General features: G+C 39.1%; 1 pseudogene; it reads right to left on the reverse strand.

Annotated features, from left to right (window-relative positions):
* Positions 1 to 842: 842 nt before the first annotated feature.
* On the reverse strand, positions 843 to 2,255 carry LOC121135300 (annotated as a pseudogene).
* Positions 2,256 to 8,088: the final 5,833 nt, after the last annotated feature.

The following is an 8,088-nucleotide window of genomic DNA, read 5'->3' on the forward strand; positions in this document are numbered from 1 at the left end:
ACAGCAGGGGGAACAGGAAGAAGCATCTAGCCTTAGGGGAGATCAAAGTCATGGTTTTTCATTGAGCAAGCCCTTATCAGAGCCCTATCAAGAGCTTTATAGCACTGAATTTTATCAGTAAACATTATCTCACAGCTGCCTGCTCCCAGGCTGAAGGGGAAGTGGGTCTCTGTTCAAGGTCTGGTGTCCCCACAAATTTGTATCAATATGCCAAAATTCTTCAAACAGAGTAGAAACATATAAACAATGTATTGTAAAACCAAAAATCATTTAAACAAGAGCAAAATCAGACATACAGCATAACAAAATGACTTTAAGTTCATATCAATATACCAAAACCCATGCCAAGACAGATATATGAGTTTAATAATTGTTTTTGCTACAAGTTCCAAGATAACTCAGTAGTTATAGAGCCATCATTCTTTGTGAAAACCCAGCAGAGTGAAGGGCTTTGTATGAATGATTTAAATCAATACAAAGATTCTTATGAATAAAAGTGGCCATTTCTTGCTGCAAATACTTCTAGTACTTATTCCTTTCTGTGATAAACTTGGGATTGACTTCCCACAGCTCAATATTCTCTGATCATTTACTAGGCACAAGTTCTCCCATGTATTTGGGGTTTACTAATTACATTCCTTAGCTATGTGTGAAACCTGTTCTCCATTACTAGGTCCAAGTTAGCTGATTACATCCCTTAGATGCCTGTCTCCTACTATCAGGTCCTTTTTCCCCAATGTTATGCAACTGGAGAGTCAGTGTTTAGGACCCCAACAAAAGCATTCCATCTAAGAATTTCCCAGATATTGAAGGACATAGAATTACCGCAAAGGCATTATCAGTTTGATTTCATACAAAAACTTTTACTCATGTATAAAGTAAAATCTAGCATTCTGACTACACTTATACAGTTTCTCTACAGAATGATTTTTGAACATGATTTTCAAGACTCCTGATACATGCAAAGGCTTTACCTCACTGTTTACATTCATAGGGTTTCACTCCAGTATGTGTTCTTTCATGTACTTGTAGACTACTGTGGCATGTAAAAGCTTTACCACATTGTTTACATTCATAGGGTTTCACTCCAGTATGTGTCCTTTCATGCGTTTGCATATTACTGTGGCACGCAAAGGCTTTACCACAATGAACACATTCAAAGGGTTTCTCTCCAGTATGTGTCCTTTCATGCTTCTGCAGAACACTACGATATGCAAAGGCTTTACCACACTGTATACATTCATAGGGTTTCACTCCAGTATGTGTCCTTTCATGCTTCTGCAGAACACCACGATATGCAAAGGCTTTACCACACTGTTTACATTCATATGGTTTCACTCCAGTATGTATTCTTTTATGCTTCTGCAGATCACCACGGTATGCAAAGGCTTTACCACACTGTTTACATTCATAGGGTTTCTCTCCAGTATGTTTCCTTTCATGCAATTGTAGACTACTGGGGAATGTAAAAGCTTTACCACATTGTTTACATTCAAAGGGTTTCTCTCCAGTATGTGTCCTTTCATGCCTTTGCATATTACTGTGGCATGCAAAGGCTTTACCACAGTAATTACATTCATAGGGTTTCACTCCAGTATGTGTCCTTTCATGTGTTTTTAGATGACTCCTGTCTGCAAAGGCTTTACCACAATGAATACATTCATAGGGTTTCTCTCCAGTATGTGTCCTTTCATGCTTATTTAGATTACCTTGTTGTGCAAAGGATTTACCACACACATCACATGCATAGGGCTTCACTCCAGTATGTATCCTTTCGTGAACTTTTAAATAATTGTGGTCTGCAAAGGTTTTGCCACACTGATTACATTTACAGGCTTTCTCTCCAGCATGAATTCTTGTATGCCTTTGAAGATGCATGTGATGTGCAAAGGCTTTAATACTTTCAGTATATCCAGAATGTTTCTCTACACTTTGACTTCTTTCAGACCTGCAAGGATGATTGGCATATAATAGTGTTACCACATTCAATATATTGTTGAATCTTTGCATCTGTGTAACTTAATTTTATAGTTTTGGTCCAATTGTAAAAAGGAATCAGGTCTCATGTTATTCCCCTTCATTAAGGGTTGTTTTGCATCTTTGGAGACACCTGTGGTTGTACAATCCTTTATTACATGCTCATACTAACAGAATCATTTTTCTATGAGATTCTTCACATGTTTAAAGAGAACTGGAAAAACTGAGAGCTTTACAACTGCTATTGCATTCATAAGTTTTCCTATACTGTAAGTCATGCTATATTTGCTAAGTGAACTTGGACAAACAGAATTGTTTCCACAGTCCTAGTACTCACAGGGCTTTCAGCAGTAGGAGTTTATGTGCTAAAAATGAATCTGGAAAACCAATTACTTCTACACTTGAATCAAGTTAAATAAGTATACTCAATGTGGGGACTGAGACATATCTTCTTATTGTTCAGAGAGGAACATGTTACATTTTTCCATAACCCTGTGCTCATGCAAGCTTTTATCCAGAGTAGCATATGATATGCTTAGTAAAGGAAGAATAATAAATAAATGGTTTTCATATTGAATTTACACTTTGAATTTCTTTTCCTCATAGACTTGTTGTGTAGGGATTAAGGTTTCCCCAAATCTGCCACATGACTTTTAATTCTAACTGCCCCCTCATAGAGGTGGTATAGTCACAAAAAGTACATGAATAAGACTAGCTTTACTATGACTATTTGCTTATTAGATTGTTTTGGAGATTTACTTATCACCTCTTCAATATGTAACTTTGTAATATGAGTAGTATAAAATAAAGGGATTAAATGTTCTACATCATAGCTCTCATGCTGTTATGATTCACATGATCATATCTGTTAGGGCATTGTTTCCTTTTCTTCTTTCTTAAAAGGATTCCATGAAAACATAATTTACTTATCTGAAATTGAGGTATATGCTTGTGAGTATTTTTTTTTTTTTTTGGTTTTTATGAGACAGGGATTCTCTGTATTGTTTTTGGAGGCTATCGGTCCAGCCCAGCCTCAAACTCACAGTGATCCATCTGCCTCTGCCTCCCGAGTGCTGGGATTAAATGTGTGCACAACCATCGCCTGGCATGCTTGTGAGATTTAATAATCACAAATATACTTTAAGATTTTTTTGTTGTTTTTTGTTTTTTTTGTTTTGTTTTGTTTTTTTCGACACAGGGTTTCTCTGTGGCTTTGGAGGCTGTCCTAGAACTCACTTGGTAGTCCAGACTGGTCTCGAACTTACAGAGATCCGCCTGCCTCTGCCTCCCAAGTGCTGGGATTAAAGGCGTGTGCCACCAACACCCAGCTAAGCTGTTGTTTTTGTAAAACTTCCTGGATGCATTACATTATCTTCCAGGGCATATTTGTGTCAACTAGCATGTAAAAATTACCTTTCATATATTCCAGAATTTTGATAGTATTCTTCAGTATGATGGTCTTCCCAACTGTATCCTAAAGTGTATTACAGGAAAATATATGTTATATTATTGAAAATTGTGCAAATTTAAGATACCACTTTCGGTGAACCTTAGATCCATGCCCAATTTATTCCCCCCATTCTTCTTCTTTACCAAATTTCAGAAGAGTGTCAACAACTAAGAAATGGTTGCCCCCTTATTTAAAACATGAAGGAAAATTCAGCTTTACCTATAGTGTTGAGGTTCCAGTAGGTCTCCAGCATCACATCTTTGTAGAGATTCTTCTGAGAAGGATCCAATAAAGTCCATTCTTCCCAAGTGAACTGAATATGCACATCATCATAGGTCACTGCATTCTAAAATATCCCACACATGTGTACAACAGAAAACATGACACAGACAACACGGTAAATGTATACTTCTTTAAGAGTACCTTCATATAATTCTGGTGTTCCCCACGCTTACTTGATTATGGAGACACTATAATGTAATCACCAAGTCACTTTAGAAGGAAACTGAATAATATATTCGCCTGTCATTTCTGTACACTTTGAATTGAATATCACCTTAAAAAGCATAGAGAGACAAGTAAACACCTCAACAGTACAGAATGCAGATGAGACAAATTGTCTAAGAAATTACTGTCGGAGAATAGCTGGCAGGCTGAGCTAATAAATAGGAAGAGATATCTGGGAGGAAAAAAAGGAAGGAGGAGCAAGACTAGGAAGGGGAAAACGAGAGGAGGCTGGGAGTCCAGGGAAGCAGGTGTTCCTCCAGCAGCATCAGATAAACAGGCCGGCTTCCCGGCCTGTGTTCCAGTGCCTGCAGATTGCCTGGGAACTGCACACAGCTCCCAATCCCGACGGGAGCCAAGCACCCCAGACTCCAGATCTTCTCACCCACCAATGAGACAAGGAAACGAGAGGAGGCTGGGAGTCCAGGGAAGCAGCTGTTCTTCCGGCAGCATCAGGTAAACAGGCCGGCATCCTGGCCTGTGTTCCAGTGCCTGCAGATCGCCTGGGAACTGCACAGAGCTCCCAATCCCGGCTGGAGCCAAGCACCCCAGACTCCAGATCTCCTCTCCCACCAATGAGACCAGGAAACCAGAGGAGGCATGGAGACCACGGGAGTAGCTGTTCCGGATCAGGTACAACAGGACCCAGCATAGGGTCCAGGGGACCAGGCAGGAAGCTAAGCGCCCCAGATACCTGTTCTTCTTCTCCACCCACGGGCCAGCATTTGGACAAGGAATAGAAGAACCACCAGATTATTGGACGTGCTAGCACCCACCAAAAGGGAACTCTGGTCCCCAGACCAGTAAGGGCTGTTTCTGCACCCACTAGAAGAAGAGATGGGAAAGAGACAATACAAAAACACAGTCAGCAACAGAAAAACAAATATGACACCGCCAGATTCTAGAGACTCCACACCAGCAAGACCCCAACATTCTAATGCGAATGAAGCAGAAGGCAACAAATGGATGAAAAGATAAACAGAAAATTGCAAGAAGCAATGCAAACACTGCAAGGGTTGAAAACTGAAATAGAGACATTAAAAAAACACAATCTGAAGAAAGGCAGAAAATAGAAAAGCTGGACAAACAGTCAGGCACTACCGATACAAGCATTACCAACAGAATAGAAGAGATGGAAGAGAGAATCTCAAGTGTTGAAGATACACTAGGAGAGATGGATTTATCAACCAAAGAAAACCTTAAATCCAACAAATCCTTAACACAAAACATCCAGGAAATATGGGACACCATGAAAAGACCAAACCTAAGAATAAGAGGTATAGAAGAAGGAGAAGAAATCCACCTCAAAGGGGCAGAAGGCATATTCAACAAAATCATAGAAGAAAACTTTCCCAACCTTAAGAAAGACATGCCAACGAAGGTACAAGAAGCCTACAGAACACCAAATAGAGTGGACCACAAAAAAAATCCCCTCGCCACATAATAATCAAGACCCCAAACATACAGAATAAAGAAAGAATATTAAGAGCAGCTAAGGAAAAAGGTCAAGTAACATATAAAGGCAGACCTATCAGAATTACACCTGATTTCTCCATTGAAACTCTGAAAGCCAGAAGGTCCTGGATAGATATTCTACCTACACTAAGAGACCATGGATGCCAGCCCAGACTACTATACCCAGCAAAGCTCTCAATCACTATAGACAGAGAAAACAAGATATTCCATGACAAAACTAGATTCAAGCAATATGTGTCCACTAACCCAGCCCTACAGAAAATTTTGGAAGGAAAACTACAACCCAAGGAAGGTAACTACAACCAGAAAAATATAAGCATTAGAGAATCCCTCTCTACCAACAGCCAAAAGAACAAAGGGGTGAAATTCCACACATAATTCCACCACCAACAACCATCGCAAATCGAAGAAGGATGAGCAATCAATGGTCATTAATATCCCTCAATATTAATGTCCTTAACTCACCCATAAAAAGACACAGACTAGCAGAATGGATTCAAAGACAGAACCCTTCCTTCTTCTGCATACAAGAAACACACCTCACCCTCAAAGACAGACATTACCTGAGAGTTAAAGGTTGGGAAAAAATTTTTCAATCAAATGGACCCAAGAAACAAGCAGGGGTACCAATCCTAATATCTAACAAATTAGACTTTAAAATAAAATCAATCAAAAGAGATGAAGGAGGCCATTACATACTCATCACAGGTGAAACCTAGCAAGATGAAGTGTTTATCCTGAACATCTATGCCCCAAATACAAAGGCACCCACATTCGTTAAAGAAACATTATTAGAATTTAAATCTCATCTAAAGCCCCACACAGTTATAGTGGGAGATTTCAACACACCACTCTCACCACTAGACAGGAATACCAGACAGAAACTCAACAAAGAAGCAAAGGGTCTAATAGAAATAATGACCCAACTGGGATTAACAGATATCTATAGAACATTTCATCCACATAAAAAAGAATATACCTTCTTCTCACCACCACATGGAACCTTCTCAAAAATCGACCACATACTTGGCAACGTATCAAACCTCAGCAGCTACAAAAAAATTGGAATAACTCCATGCATCTTATCAGACCACCATGCTTTAAAATTAGAATTCAACAACAACACAAATTGCAGAAAACCTACAAACTCATGGAAATTGAATAATGCTCAACTGCACCATCCCTGGGTCAAAGAGGAAATAAAAAAAGAAATTAAAGACTTCCTCGAATTCAATGAGAATGAAGACACAACATACCCAAACCTATGGGACACTTTGAAAGCAGTGCTACGGGGGAAGTTCATAGCACTAAGTGCTCACATGAAGAAACAGGAGAACAGTTATACCAGAGAATTAACATCACAGCTGAAAGCTCTAGAACACAAAGAAGCAAACTCCCCCAGGAGGAGTAGACGCCAGGAAATAATCAAATTGAGGGCTGAAATCAATAAAGTAGAAACCAGGAAAACAATACAAAGAATCAATGCAACGAAGAGTTGGTTCTTTGAGAAAATCAACAAGATAGACAAACCTTTGTCCAAAATTACCAAACAGCAGAGAGTGAACACGCAAATTAACAAAATCAGAAATGAAAAGGGGGACATAACAACAGACTCTGAGGAAATCCAGAGAATCATTAGGTCATACTTTGAAAACCTGTACTCCACAAAATTCGAAAATTTAAAGGAAATGGATGACTTCCTGGACAGCTATCATTTGCCAAAACTAAATCAAGAACAGATAAGCAATTTAAATAGACCTATAACCCCTATGGAAATAGAAGCTGTCATCAAAAGTCTCCCAACCAAAAAAAGTCCAGGTCCAGATGGCCTCAGTGCAGAATTCTACCAGAAATTCAAAGAATAGCTTATACCAATTCTTCTCAAAGTGTTCCACACAATAGAAGGACAAGGATCTTTGCCAAACTCCTTCTATGAGGCTTCAATAACCTTGATCCCCAAACCACACAAGGATACAACTAAGAAAGACAACTTCAGACCAATATCCCTCATGAACATTGATGCAAAAATACTCAATAAAATACTGGCAAATCAGATCCAAGAACACATCAAAACAATCATTCACCACGATCAAGCAGGTTTCATCCCAGGGATGCAGGGATGGTTCAACATATGAAAATCCATCAATGTAATCCACCATATAAACAAGCTGAAAAACAAAAATCACATGATCATCTCACTAGATGTTGAAAAAGCCTTTGACAAAATCCAACACCCCTTCATGATAAAGGTCTTGGAGAGATCTGGGATCACAGGGACGTACTTAAACATAATAAAAGCTATATACATTAAACCAACAGCCAACATCAAACTAAATGGACAGAAACTCAACTCAATTCCTCTAAAATCAGGAACAAAACAAGGCTGTCCACTCTCTCCATACCTTTTCAACATGGTACTTGAAGTTCTAGCTATTGCCATACGACAACAAAGGGGGATCAAGGGGATAAAAATTGGGAAGGAAGAGGTCAAACTTTCACTGTTTGCAGACGATATGATAGTTTACATCAATGACCCAAAGAACTCTACCAGGGAACTCTTACAGCTGATTAACACCTTCAGCAAAGTGGCAGGCTACAAGGTCAACTCAAGAAAATCAGTAGCCCTACTATATACAGATGATAAAAGGGCTGAAAGAGAAATCAGAGAAACATCACCCTTT

This window comes from Mesocricetus auratus, unplaced genomic scaffold, assembly GCF_017639785.1.
Source record: "Mesocricetus auratus isolate SY011 unplaced genomic scaffold, BCM_Maur_2.0 Super-Scaffold_100037, whole genome shotgun sequence".
In the NCBI taxonomy this organism is placed as follows: domain Eukaryota; kingdom Metazoa; phylum Chordata; class Mammalia; order Rodentia; family Cricetidae; genus Mesocricetus; species Mesocricetus auratus.